At 40.0% G+C, this 15,236-nt stretch overlaps 1 long non-coding RNA gene across 3 annotated transcripts in view; it reads right to left on the bottom strand.

Moving 5' to 3' along the window:
• LOC146438945 (uncharacterized) overlaps positions 1–15,236 on the bottom strand; it is a 438,604-nt gene that overhangs the window by 196,526 nt on the left and 226,842 nt on the right. The window lies entirely within an intron of this gene.

Raw genomic sequence — 15,236 nt, 5'->3', positions numbered from 1 at the left:
CTGTAATGGGCACCCTGAAACACTCAGGTTCCACATGTCCCACTGAAAATGATGCCCACACACTTTTGAGAGAGACTCAGTGGCCAATGGAATGGTTTATGCACCCTGAAAAAATGTTTTGAAAAAACATTTGTACGCTCCAGAAATACTCTCATCACTGTAATGAATTAAAGAAAATACTGAGTCATTTTCCACACACCATAAATAACCATTTGCATTTATTCATTGCTGGGTGCTGTGAGCATTCTCAGAAAAAGAACTTAAAGCAATGATAAATCAGTCATAAAATGTGAGAGAAATATGATAAACTACATATTAGGCCAGAGAAAAATCTGCCATACAGAGCTTGGAAACTGTCACCATCCAAGAGGAATCTGTGACTTCCATCTGCAAGTGCCTTCAATCATCTTCCTCCACACCCTTCATCAGAACTCCCCGTACACATCATTATTCAGGAATTAGCAACATACAGAGATAATAATCCCCAGCCAGAATCACATTTGCAAGGTGGGTCTTTTTAAATACAACTCATAATGCTGCAAAAGTCAACTTTTTCACAGGAATCCCAAAGTGTTTGCAGGCAGGAATTGCAGCAGAGGGATAACATGATCCTCTGTGCTGTCTGGGTCTCCTGAATCACATAAAGCTGAGCCCTGGCTGGGTATTAATTCTCTTGTGTTGCTAAGTCATGGCAAAGCCACCTAAAAGCAGGCAGAAAAATAAACTTTTCAGCCTGTTGTGTTCAAGAACTTAATTATGTAATTAATTCAATCAGACAGCAGCAAATTCAAAACATGACTTTTTTCTTTTTTTACAGTGAAAAAATAGTCTGCAGGACTTCCTGCTACAAGATATCCCTGCTAACAACTTAGCTAAATTAAAAACATTGGACATTTATGTGGCTAGAAAGCACATATAAGAGCAAAATAAACAAATAATGCTAAAATAAAACACATTTTATCAGGCACAGATTTATCAGCCTCCCTACAGCAACCTTCCTTTTCCTAAAAGATTTTGTATTAACTAGATTATGGCAACTACTGCTTCCAGCCCAACTCTGGGTAAGCTGAAAAAAGCCTCTCTGTGTTTCTTTCTCTCACTAACCCCTTTAAACACCCACCTTCCAGCAGTGGCCAAATGAGCTGTACATGGATAGCTTGTAAATGACAGGAACATTTCCTGACAAAGTGACCCTAAAATTCCACACCATCTGGGTTGGCTTGTGACTCTAATATGTGTTGATACTTGTCAGAGGGAATAAACACAATTAAAATCTACTTAGATAAGTAGCTGAACAAGAAATCAAGGTATTTTAAGTCTTGACTTTGTCTGAGCTTAGATAGAGCTGATCCACACTGGGAATTTCAAAGCTCAGCTCAACTGACTCTGCATTTCTTTGTTCATCTACAGTTGAATAAAAGAATGTAAAAACTATGAAAAACCAACCCACTTACAGTGTCCTGGTTGGTTGTTCATATACCCAGGCAATGCACACTTGCACAAAGTAATTCTTACTAAAGATTCTAAGACAAAACTTAATCCACTGTTTGCTGGGAATCCAACTTCTCCTCCTCAAGAACCTTTACAGGAATAACCAACTCAACATCTCCCAGCACCTGCCTGATGTTCTGTGCACAAAAATGTGTATGCACAGGGAATTCTGATGGGGAGGGGGAGTGAGTGGCCCAGAGCCACAGCCAAATCCAGCCCTAAATGCACCATCAGGACACATCAGGTCAGCACTCACACCCATGTTCATACAACTGGATCCCACATCACTAGAAAATATTATCTGAGAAAACCCATACTTATGGAAAGGGAAGTATATATTTTCTGCTGGAGTGGGAAATACTTCTTTTTTAGCTGTTAATTTTATGGGTTCTTTGCCTAAAGATCATCATTAACATCTTGAGATTTCATTAACACTACAAAAAAAATCCCCAGAAGACAGTTTTGGTGCAAAGCTTATTTTAAGTGGGTAAACTCCCTGTTTTTCTTTTTTTTTTTAAGCCAGAAAGGGTGGATAAAAGACCTATAAAATAAATGCTGAGTGAATAGGACTCTCAAGCTATAGAACTTGTGCTGAAAATTCTACTTTGTCTGGCAAACACTATTAAGCAGAAATCTATGAACAGCATTTTTTTTTTCTTCATTTCATACAGGGGAAAAAAAAGAAATCAGATCTGACCCAGTGACTTCGATGACAATGGTGAGAGCCCTACTTTGTACAAAGAGTTATAAAGACAAAATTTTTACTCTTGGGTGGGCATTTTAACATTCCCAGCAACAGTGCTTCACTCCTGGACTCACAGAGATGACTTCATCCAGCCCTGGCTGGTGGCACCAGTGCCTAGTGTATCACAGTAACCCTGATGAGCCCTTCTGAGTTTGGTTTGGGTTGGGTTTTTTAAAGATTATTTCCTAAATTACACAATATAATTAAAGAAAGTGTGTCAAAGTGTGGATTACTGTAATGGACGTGAATGCTGAGTTTGAGATTCAAGTGGACAAATGTCACACTTTTACAATAATTTGGGTTGTTTCCAATTGGAATTCAAAACCAGGTGTCAGTGGTGAAGTGCCTGGAGGCCATCAAAATAACTGACTGTGTCACCTTGTCCTCCTAATGATCCTTATACATTTAATGTAAACAACATAAAAGCAAGTGCTTATTCAAGCAGGACCACTACATATGTTTATCTGGGACTGTTGTTTTAACTTGCACTGACTATAAAAAAATAACTGGCAAGAGAAAAAGAAATGTTAAATGCTACAACAGAGCATCAAACTCTGGATTTGGAAGCCTGGGGCTTGCTGATGTTTCAAACAAACCCCAGAAGCTGCTCTTGGGGGGGATTATAATGGCACATGCAGCCTATTTGGAGACCATTCCTTGTCTTCCAGTGCTGTGTGGTTCTCATTATAATGATAATATCCAGCATTTATGTGGCTATTTACATCTTTCACATGCAGTACCAACAACTAATTAATCCTCACAACACCCTGTAGGGTAGGTAAGGATTATTATTCCCATTTTATAATTGGAGAAATTGAGACAGAGGGGTAACAGTGACTTGCTGGAAGGCACTCAGCAAGTTCAAGGCAAAACTCAAATGAAAACACAGGGGTTGCTGGCCCCCATGCTCCTGTCTCAAGAAGCAGCACCTGATGTTAGAGTCGCTGTTTCAGCCAGACTTGTCCAAATATGCAACATGAGGATTTCCATCAGGTGCTCAAGGCATTTCAATCCTGGCAGTGGAAAAGGTTGTGCAGGCTCAACCTTGGAGCTTCAAGACCCACTAGACAAAAACTCTGAGCAACCTGGTCTGATCTAATGGATGAGCTTGCTTTAGGCAGGATGGTGGATTTAAGGGATGTCCCAAGCTTGAGTTCTGATTTTATGAAGTCTGTGGGTTCTGGGGTGGTTACAAGTTTTCCATCACTTTATTTTTTCCATCTGGGGTCTTTCCTACAGGTGCTTTCTCCTACAGCTGGCCTTTGGCAGGCAACCCTACAGACAGCACTAGGTCTGTGCCAACATAAAGAAATGAATGTAATGTCAAAGGCCAGTTAGCAGTGAACTAAAAACGAGGAGTCTTTTCTGTTAACTGTTTTTCTTCTTGTATCCAAATTTAATGTCATCACTAAATATGGGCTTTTCCATGAGAAAAGACAGAATCCAGGTTTTCTTCAAGGTGCACACCCTGTATTAGAGGACAAGAAAAGTTCTGTCCCTGTGCAGCCCCATCACTGCCAATAGCTCTGGATTCAGGGCCAAATAGGAAACTGGCAATAGCAATATAAACCCTCTTGAAATGATTCTCTGTTTAATGACCCTCCTTGTTGCAGAACCACAGCTAAGATCAAAGCTGATACTCCATCTCCTCAGCAGTTGTTGGCTATTTAGGGAAGCTCAAGTTCCTTTTGGGGAAAAAAAGTAACAGTTTGAAAAAGTGCTGGGTATCCTGCAGTTCCGACTAAAATGAAACCGAGCTGTTTGGGAACTTTTGTTATTTCATTCTGATACCTAATGGGAACTGTTGGATGCAAAATTGTTTTAGGAATTGAGCCTTAAACATCCTTATCAACTCCCCTGCTCTCCTATAAAAGATTGTTTGCATCCTTTTGCATGTACTTCATCAGACAGAAGGAATTACAACACTGACTACTTGGAAGTGAAATTAGCAGCGACATTTTCAAGTAGAAGCCAAGAGAGGAGGGTACCCTGAGAGCAGACAATACCCAACATTAAGTTGTGTTTTCACAGACTCATCATGCTGTTTAAAAGCCTGGTTCCCTGGTCACAGCCACGTCCCTTACAAAAGAAGGGGTTTAAGAGATGAAGTTGATGGTCTTGGTTACCTTTCACCTGTGTTTGTAATCCCTCAAGGGGAAAAACAGTAGATAACAGTAAATTGTACCTAATATTACAGCTGGTTTATTCCCAGACCTACCCATACACCCACCTACAGTCACAGAATACTTTGTACTGAACTGTGCTGCCTAAAGAGTAAGGAGACCCCAACAAAATCCAAAAGGAGAATCTCAAAACACATTAATTTCTAAAAAAAAAACCCTTTTTCTCCTACTTTTCTTTCTCTGTGCTTTTCCAGGAGCGAAGCCAAAGCCTAACCTGTATTTAATATTCTCAGAAGCCACATTTAGAAATCTGTACAAATGAACTTGCATGTATCCAGGCAGGGCTGTCTGTCAGACACTTGTGGCAAACAAGATTCCCTTGCACTCTGTGAGGGTCAATTTGACCAACACCCTGAGAACAGCTCCACTCCCCCAGCTCCTGCACATCACCCGTGCTGCTGAACCCCACGGGTAAGCAGCTGACAAAAGGCTGGGCTTACACAAGTGGCAAAGCTGGTTCAGCAGCAGCTCCTCAGGTTCAGAAAGAGCACAGCAGGGTAATGTCAGAACCCTTTTAAAATACTAAATATATACCTGTAGCAGGCTCCCCCACACAGCTCCCACACATCAGTGTCCACGGGGGTCACGGTGGTGATTACAGACAGCAGCACAGACAAAGCTACTCCGGCAAACCCTTTGTGAGAGTTATTAAGCTGTTGACAATATGAGAATCAGATGAATTTACCACTGGTTCAGTAATTGTCTTTCATATATGAGCAACCCCCTACATACAACTTTTATGATTCATCATATTTATTTTTTGTTTCCTCAAGCAACATCTTTTATTAGTTGCACACTCACTACAGAAATTTAATTTCTGCAAGAGAACAACAAAGCAGTTGATTATTATTATTGAGAATCTGGTACAACACAGAGTGAAATAAAATCTATAAGGCATTAAAATGACAGATTAGGCAAGAGCTGTATTCATTTACAAGTGTTAGAACATCATGTTAATGCCTCACAAGCACAACATAAAATGAAAATCAACTCTTTCATGCTGCTTTACTAATACTGCAAAGCTCCATGGAGCACAAACAGTAGTCCCTGTTAAAGAGGCACTGTCCTTTTGTAGTTTTTACAGGCAGTGGGTTTATCATTAACACTTGACAGAAAACTCTTAGAGTCCATATTAGCCATAAACTTGACATTTCTACCACTTCCAGATTTAAAGATTATTATTACCCATCTCTGCTAGACCAAGTATATTAAGTATATGGCTGTCCCTCAATGAAACTTTAAAATTCATGCACAAAACCTCTTTGGTTCAAAATGGTCATTAGGAAAGTGTTCTATTAAAAACTTTACTTTCCAGAGTCACTGCAAGGCTACCATGGCCAGATTTACATTCATATTAAAATTTGACTGCAGCTTTATTTACAACCAAAATCTCTGAACGTAAAGTGACAAGACATGCAAATAGGAGGATTTGAAATATTCACTTCACTCACACCAGTCACTGGCAAATGCATTTGATGGTGCTTGTATCCTTTTGATCATATTCTGTGTTAATAAAGTCTTGACTTTCTTGGAGATTTCACCATTCTTTTTTGCTGAAACTCATACCTTAGCTTCAAATTTGGAAAATGATCCACTGCTTTGGAGTACGATGCTGTTTGTTCAAGTCTTATGGAAAGGAAATCCATGGACTTTGTTTAGTAACAACCACATGTATAACTTGTTCTAATTTGTTCCTCAATAAATCCTCAACAATTTTGTAGAACGTTTTGAGGGATGTTTATATTCAAAAGGACACCTGTCACTCCTACAGCAGTATCAGCACGAAATTCAACAGAACAGGAAAAGGTTTTAATGGGCTGGAGAAACATTTTCAGATTTAGGTGGCTGTGACTACCAAAGCTGCCACAAGCATGCCCTGCCTACCTAGAGCCATAACTTTGGAATAAAGACATCCTTTGGCCAGGTGGAGAGGAGCACAGGACAGGCCTGAGCCCAGGAAAAGGAGATAGGTGGATGTCAGACCTTCAAAGGAGAGGAGAGAAAGTGGGGAAGGATTATGAGGAAGGATGAACAGTCACAGGATGTTTTTCTCCACAAGGAGATGGTTGGTTTCCAATTTCCACCTCTTGTTCCACCACTCTGGGTTCCAGCCACAAAGGGAATAAAGCACAAGGAACAATAGCACATATAACAACATACTGGTAGCAATTTAAACCGTGCATCTAAAGCTGATAAATTGTAAATAGATCAAATGCTGAAGCACAACAAGCCTCCTTTGGAAAAATGCTCCAAGGAAATTACCATCACAGATACTTTACTTCATCAAGGGTTAACACTTTGTGTGTAACATCCCTTGGAGAAAAAAATTGCAACCTTTCTGATCTACAAACTCACTAATTTCTAAGAAAGCCAGAAGCAATCCAATTTACTGTGATGCTGAATAAATCTGTAAATTACCTAAATCACAGAGGGTTGAACTCTACCCCACTTATTATAAACTATCCTTTGATGACATTATAAATAATAAAAAATAGGCACAACAAAGTAGCTCATGCTCTAAAAGCACTATTGAGGTTCCCTAAAGATAGGTGCTCCCATAAACACCTGGAGCAGGGAGTGGAGGAGATCCTTTCTTAAATAAGACATAAAATCCTCTCCCCAAGTTGCCAGAAGAAAAGTTGGTATTTGTAAGACACAGCCAATGGTGGATATACACTGAAATATTTATCCACAAAAAAGTGAATGACATGATGGAAAATCCTAAAAAGCATCAGGAAATAATGAACAGTGCTTTCCCCAAAGGCATAGCTGGAAGTTGTAACAGGATTTCCCCTCTCTCTTCTTTCCAACTTTATAAAATGTCGTGTCCTCGTCTCACTTGAAGGGTGAGTGACAGCTGGATTCTCTGCCAGGATTCTCTGCAGGAACACTCATCTGATCTTGTGTACCTAAGTAACAATGTCACCAACCAAGCTACCTTTGCTGGAAACCTGAAAAGTTCTGTCCTCCAGCAAAAAAAACCCCTCCTCTTCTGCCTGTATTGTTTTTCTTTCCAACTCATTCAGTTTAAAATCAGTATAAAATTTATCTTAATGACTTCTCTGGAACACCACCACCAGATTCTGTGGTATTCAAAAAAGATACCTTGACAAAAGAATTTTTCAGGCCACTTTTCACAGCCACAACACAGATGGTTGCATTTTACCAGCTCAATCTCACTATTTTTTACTGCCCATGAGTTTCTGTTTGAGTTTTAATCCTGCACCAAAAAAAAAAAAATTCAAGAAGGTTTCTAACTATCTGAGCAGGGAATATTTTGGGGCTGCTGATTCATATCATTAGCTGATATCTTTCAAAAGCACTGCAGAAATCACTGCAAAAATCTCAGAACCAGATGTTTTGACATTCTATGCATTCCAGGCACCCTTATTACTTTTTAAAAATTGATTAATTGAAATATCTCCTCTAGTGAAATGTCATTTAAAAAACTTAAGAAATAAGACTTGATAAGGAAGAGGTTTGGATTTTTCCACTAGACGTGTTCTTAAAGATAGACTGATAAAGTTCTGCATAAGGAATTAAAAGTACAGATTAAAAAAAAACCCAACAGAGTGTGCATGGAATGAATTACACCAGCTTTTAGGTTCAGAATATCACTCCACAACTTCATTTCACATGTAATTGCAAAGGAGGGGAAGAAGTTTAAAGCCTGAAATGGAATGTGCACCTATTTTTTTTTCTCCCTGTTCTGAAGTCAATGTTCAAGTGTTACAGGACAGCACTACAGGGATTTTAAAGTTTTTTTTATATAAAACATTTCAAACTGTGCACTACATCCAAATAAAGCCTGACAGCAAGCTCAATAGCATTCCAGTTCTGTGGATCCTGTTGTTTCAAGGAACCAGTAACAATATAACATCTGGGAAGGAAGGCAGGCAAAAATGCAGAAATCTTGCTCCAGCCCAGAAAATAAATATATATATTTATAGGGAGAAAAAGAAATAGCACCATAAGGTAAGTGCAATATTTTGGATGACATAGACATGTAAACTGCTGGGAATAAAAGGGAATATGAAAATAGATTAGCACTGCAAAGGAAGGTTATTTCTTCAAGGAAGAGGAAAACCTGGGAAAAGATCCTACCTTACCAAGACCCAGTTGTGTCTCAGATACAGCCATTTGTTCACAGACTCTTTTGAGGTGAAGTTCAGATGTAGCTTTGCTCTCATGAGGAGCATGTACCTGTACAAGCATCTTTATTCACCAGTCTAGAACCATCTGAACTACAGCTTACTTGAAATAACAAAGCATTGTTAAAATAATCAACTAATCTATAAAATAAAAATACTTTTTTTTGCCATGTGTGTTTCTGAAAAGCATTTTGAAAATAACTGCTTAATTCTAACCTATCACTCTTGATGTTTTCTCTCAAAATGAGCCCCTTCAACCCTGGCATTGCTGCACTTTTCCCTTTACCTCCAGGAATGAAAGTGTTGGTGTCTTCCTTGAAATTGCTTATCCCACAAACAAGCTTTTGATGCCAACATCCTACAGAGCAGTCACCAGGAATGGGTATCCATGGGAAACTTTTCAACCTGCCATGATCTCAGTACTCAGTTTTTGTCCCCATTGCTGTCCCCCTGACAGAGTGAGTTATATCCAAATCCAAAGTGGGACAGGGAGTATGAGAGACTGGGATTTTGGGTTGTTCTCTGTGCAGTCATACACACAGCATGTTCTGCAGGGAGATGGAGATTCCAGGAAGCCACTATCAAAACAGGAGCAAGAGTTAACTTTGCACAAACTCTCCACTTTTGATTAAAGGGTCTGTAAGGACAGGCACAGGCACAGTGTGGCTTGAAAAAATGGACCTGTAGAGTCACTTTATGACATTTTCTCTGTGTCAAGCACAAACACCCAGCCAAGACAAAAGCATGGCTCAGAACAAGTTCATCCTGAACAGCCTGGGGACCCTCAACTTGCAAAGGTCTTTAATAAGGGACAAGTTATTCATTACACCTTGAAAAGGGGTATTTGGTGACACTTCTGTTTCTTCCTGTTGCGGAGCTCTTAAGACAGAGATGCTCTTTTTTGTCAAGATATTTCTGCTTTCTGATTGAACAGAGATACCCTTGTCAGCCACCTTGTTTGACAACCCTGAAAGGGACAGTAGCCATATTATCATAGCATGACTTTCCCTATGCTTGGAGCAATCCCTTCCCCAGTCCTGGGAAGAAATAGATGCCTGGATGAAAGTCACCCAAGTTCAATCTGCTCTAAGATCAAGGCTATTGTCAAAAGGAAATTCCTAGGATAGTGGCAGCACCAATAACATCTCCATTACCCACAGCCAAGGATCTGTCCATTGTCATAACTCTCCACAGGCTCCAAAACTCAGGGGATGGATCTGCCCTGACAAATGTCCTAGAGAGCAAAATGGACACTGGCAAACTGCTGCCACCTCTAACTTTGTCAAAATTCTCTCCCTTCTGTTGTGTTTCCTCATCCACATTTTCTTTACTCATAAGTCTTACTAGCTGCAGCATTCACAAATTGTAATTAAATGAGAAATCAAGTAGGAGCTTCATCTTGGAGGAAGGTTTTTCACCTGTGAGCAAAATCCACCTGCAAAAACATCATTCACCTCTTGCCTTCATTTTCTACCTTTCCATAACTGGATAAACAAGGTTCCAGTGGGATTATGCTTAAAAAAACTCAGAGACTGCCTCTGTCTGGAACATAACAAGCAGCACTTCAAGACTGAGCCTGAAATGCCAGAATAAGAACCCTCCCAGACAGAATTAACCTCACCTCCTAACAACCATTCTGAGATCTTCTAATAACTGACAGGAATGACAATGCTTAAATCTAACTTGGGGACAAAAAGTTTACAGAAATCTGAAAAACAAAGAGTTTTGGGGTCTGTAATAAAAATTACATTACTGTTCCTGCTAAACATAGGATTTCCACTGGTGGCAAAGCAGATCTATTTGGAACTTTGGCTGATGCTTAATAACTTCATAGATCAATGTAGGGTTTAATTGATGGAACAGATGGAAGACACAGACTCCACAGCATTAAAGAGTTATACTTAATGCATTGGAATAACTTGGGTTTAAAATGGTCCCATAATTGTCTGGGTGCTTTAACAGTGGCATGAATTCTGTTGGATATTTCCACTCATACTGATTTACAAGTTTATAATACGAGTTGCAAGACTGACAATATCTGATTTTCTTAGGAGGGAAAAATTTATGAATAAACCAAGAAGAAGAAAAGTTTTAAAGAGAGCTACTCTTGGTAGGACAGGGAGCTTGGCACAACAAAGGCCAGGGCAATACAGCTGTGAGGTCAGCAAAGCACTCAAGGACATATTTAAGTCCTCCCTGCTCACCAAACAATCTGAGTACACATTTAGATCATTTGATGAAAACGGTTTGCACAGGGTTTCCACACTCAAGAGCAACACTGAGAAAAAGAGCCAGATCTTCCACTAAATTAAGGCTAAACATATCTTGAAATTACATTTCTTGCTTTGGATTTCTGTGCACCTTTAACATTAATTACAGGTGATTATTTATATACAAAGAGGATGGTGAATTTGTTGATAAACCAAGATTTCTCTTCAAGGCTGATTGACCCTGAGGTTTTCTTGAAAAATTATTCTTTCCAGCAGCACACAATAAATGGTAATTTGATAATAATCTCTCTCATTTATATCAGTGTAGATAGACAAAGTTGGACCAGGCTTTATCAGTCTTTCCTTGAAGAAAGACCAGTAATTCATATAAAGTGGCTGAGGCAGGAATGAGGGTGGCAAGGGGGATGTTGCATGTTGAGAAATAATATGAACCTATTCTAATTTGCTGTTATTCTGCTTTCAAGCTAGAAGAGGCAAAAAGGCAATGCACTCATTACAATTTATTTCCCATTACGTTAGTAGGTGCTACAACATTTGCTATGGAAAATAAAATAAGGACTGGGAAATTAAGAGACTGGATTGTCTCTTCTGGACAAAGATAAAAACATCTAAGTTGTCCAGTGCACAGAATGGCCTCAAAGAACCTCAAATTGCTGAAAAAATACCCACCCATCTCCACCAGCTGCTCTTATGGTCACTGAAGCACTGCAGTTGTGTGATCTACTGTTCCCTAAAAGGCCAGCCAAGGCCTGGCTTCTCCCTGCACTGTTAATTGCTTTCCTATGGGATAAGTCAACATCACCTTTGTCTCCTTATCCCAGACTCCAGCTCCTGTTACAATCCTGCAGGATGGTTTCTGTAGTCTAGGCTATTCCATAATGACATCAGATCAGTCCAGTCCACCCCCATCTCTTTAAACATCTGTCTTGTAAAAAGCACAAATAGGTTGACATAAAATGCTCTAAAAGGGCAGCCTTAAAAGACTCCAGTCCTGTCTGGCCATATTTTAGAGGCACTAGATGCCTGAGAAGCACAGGACTCCTACTGATCTTAAGTACAGTGAGATGCCTGGGGATTTTAAAATCCTATTCAGCATCTTTTGCATCTCCAGGAGCACAAACACCAAAAGAATCCACCCAGTGCCCTTTAAGGTGGACACTCACAACACGCCATTTCTCCTCAGTGCTAATTAGCATGGCACAATTACAGGATAGGCATTGAGTTACCCTTTCCCTTTACACACATTCCCACACACACAAGGGAGGCTGTTCCCAGACAATTCCCTCCTCACGCCTCAGCACAAGGTGACTCCCTGCCCAGTAAACCCAGTGTGGTTTTGTACAGAACTGAGGGGAGCTACCAAACCACTCAAAAATACGACTGTGGTTAACTACAGGTAAATTACCCAGGAACTGGATAATTCAGAGCAAGGAGTAAACAGGATAAACATCTCTGCAAGGGTGCTTCACAGCCCTTTGCCACACAACTCTGATGTCTTATCCCATCAGGTTTTTGTTTTATTTTCAATAAGCAAATAGCCACCCACACTCTGCCCTAACAGTGATGGCAATTCACAATCAAGGGGACACCCCCATCCATGTTCACATTCATCTGCCCTTGATTATGCAGGTAAAGTTGTTTTATGGGTTGTCAACAGAGATAGAGCCAAACCCTGTCCCTGCATGGCTCCCAACAAAACACAGCCCTGGTGTGAACTGTGGCGTTTCCATTCTATATGAAATTCAATGGGCTTTTCATTTTCAGCATAAACCTAAACTAGTTCCAGTCAGTGTGTGGAGGCGCCTCTGCCATGAAACAGCAGTTTGCATTAAAATTACATTATATTGTTTTGACATGTCTGAAGCAAAGGTTAAAATCATCTTTTTGCTGGACATTGTTTCTGTAATATTGCCCCACTGCAGAGCCGCAATATGAACAAGCCCAGAATGATGTGAAATATTTCTGATACAAATTTTATTTTTATGTGAAACTATTCAAATGCTGCTGTACAACATGAACTACCTGAACCAAATCAAATCCTCAGGTCAATTCCTTCTTCCGAGTGCTCCTTAGATAACAAAGTCTTGTTCTGCGAATCTGTTCAATATATTAAAGTTGATTCACTCGGACAGTGTGTAAGATATAATACATTAATCTGGGCCATTTCAATTTCTGAGGCTGGGACTATAAAACTGGTGTGCTGCATATCTAATTTTTTTTGAATACCTGATTTATGCATCCCTCTGATGCATAGTGTCGATGGTATGGTGGATGCGGCTGCTGCATTAACAACGGGCTGCATCAGCACTCAAATCTTATCTTGTTAAATCAGACAAATGTAGCTCAATGAAAAGGAAGGAATAAATGCCTAGGATGGTTGAAAGGAGTGAATTTTAATCCTGTTTGTTAGGGGACTTTCATGGTGGGGGCTGAGTGACAGAGGCAGCAATGTCCACCAAAAGCTTATGGGACTATGAATTATTACATGCTCACACATACAACTACACAGGCAGGGTATACAAAGGCACAGTTTTTCATTTTATTCCTTCACAGACAGGTAAACATCCCCACACCGACATCCATCCAGATAGAAACACACACCTTTATAAAACTGCAGAAATAAATGCCTTTTAGGAAAAGCAGCTCTGTATTTACAAAGCGTAAATTTCCATCTCTCTCGGATTCAAGAACAACCATAATTGCTTCTTTGTATATAATTTATCATTTTATGCAGGGAAACAAAAGTTCTCACATGGCCTAAGTATGCAAGAACAGATTAGATTTTCAGAGTAATTATATATGTTTATATGATTTTGTGGCTGGATGGAGTACTGCCGGCACTCTATACACAGTCAATATTAATTCTCAAGGAAAGAAAATGTTCCTGTGTTTGCACAATCAACAAGACCTTTAGAAATAAGCTTTCTGCCAGCCAAGGAAAAGTTTCAATGGCACACACTCCGCAGCCTCAGCCGAGGTATTTACAATAAATGGAAGGTATTGTCAGAATTAATTCTTAGGGAAGACCCTGAATCACTCGCTGTAATTTGAATTCCCTTCTCTAGTAAATTCTCCTATTTCATCCTCAAACCATAACTTGGTAAAGAACCTTAGTTTGTCTACAAAAATGCATTTGGGAACACACAAAGATTACAAAGCTCTTCTGCAAGGCTACAACCAAGGCAGCATCAGCAGCATAAAGCCACAGTGCATTCAAAGCCAAGTTATAGCTGGAATTATTTAATTGGCTCAAAGGTGAAATCTCATGCCCAGTAAAACACTAGAAATATGTGACTTAAGCAGCCATCAGTTCAGCCCTTACTGCTTTTCTCTCTCCACAAAGACTAATTATAACATGGAAAAAAGTCACAAGATGCCATATCTGCAGCCTCTTCCCCTGTGCCCGAAACCACAAGGTCAGTTCTCCATTGCTGACATCACTCCTTCTTGTTGTCATATCACAAACACTATTACTGTTTGTAATGATGTGGTATTTACCAGGAGGATGGCTGAAAAGAGCCTGTTGTGCTCAAATACCACATGCAACAACTCTCCCATCTGAAAAAGACCTGGGACTAAATCCTTGAAAAGATATTTGAATGCTGTGTTTCATTTCCCTTTCAACTGAACACAAAGGCTCATCTTTAAATTCATGAAATATAAACATTTTAGAGTTGCTATCTTGAGTTAACTTAACCCAGCCTTAAAAAACCCAGTAGTAAAGAGAAGCAGTGATGGAGGCCCAGACATGACAGAGGCAATTCATTATAGACCTTTTTGATCCAATTATCCAGGAGAGGTTGGGATATGCAGCCCAAATATGTGCAGTGCAATGGAAGGGAATACAAATAAAGGCTACATTCTCACTTTTCCTAGAAGTTCCAATGGCTTCCCTCTATCCCATGCATATTAACAAGTGTGCAGATCAATTTAAAGCCTTATTTCTGTTTTGAGAACAAAGGAGGAAAAGCACATTTATAGCAGCAACTCTAAATCTAAGTAAGAAATAAGAGCTAATGGTTCTGACTGCTTTGGAGAACTGCACTGCCAGGAGGGAAGGTTCCATTTGCTCACCAACCCAGTGAGCACTCCACAGTCTGGAAAGCCAGGAGAGGTCTTCCAGGGGGAGACAGGGAATGCTCTTCGTGTATTTTAGGGATTTTGCACTCAGTATTGTGCCACAGAGTGATGGCATTTGAGGGAGGACATGCCTGGAGTCTTGGTGGCTGCCATCCCCAACCACTCCTGCTCTCACTGAGAGCCCTGCTCAGGAGAAGCGGCAGAGAGACACAAATAAAATGGCCAAACCTTGGGGAAAATACAGATAAAATGAGCAAATCAAGATAATTGTGCTAATTATCATAACGAAGGGAAGATTTTGTGTTTGCATGAAGGCTCCCCCTCCCCCGTCACTGCGGCCGCATCCAGGATAAAT

The sequence above is a fragment of the Lichenostomus cassidix genome, chromosome 3, assembly GCF_008360975.1.
Source record: "Lichenostomus cassidix isolate B80296 chromosome 3, HeHo_3.0, whole genome shotgun sequence".
In the NCBI taxonomy this organism is placed as follows: Eukaryota; Metazoa; Chordata; class Aves; order Passeriformes; family Meliphagidae; genus Lichenostomus; species Lichenostomus cassidix.
Note: the sequence above shows the minus strand (reverse complement) of the source record. Positions and strands in the feature narration are given on the sequence as shown.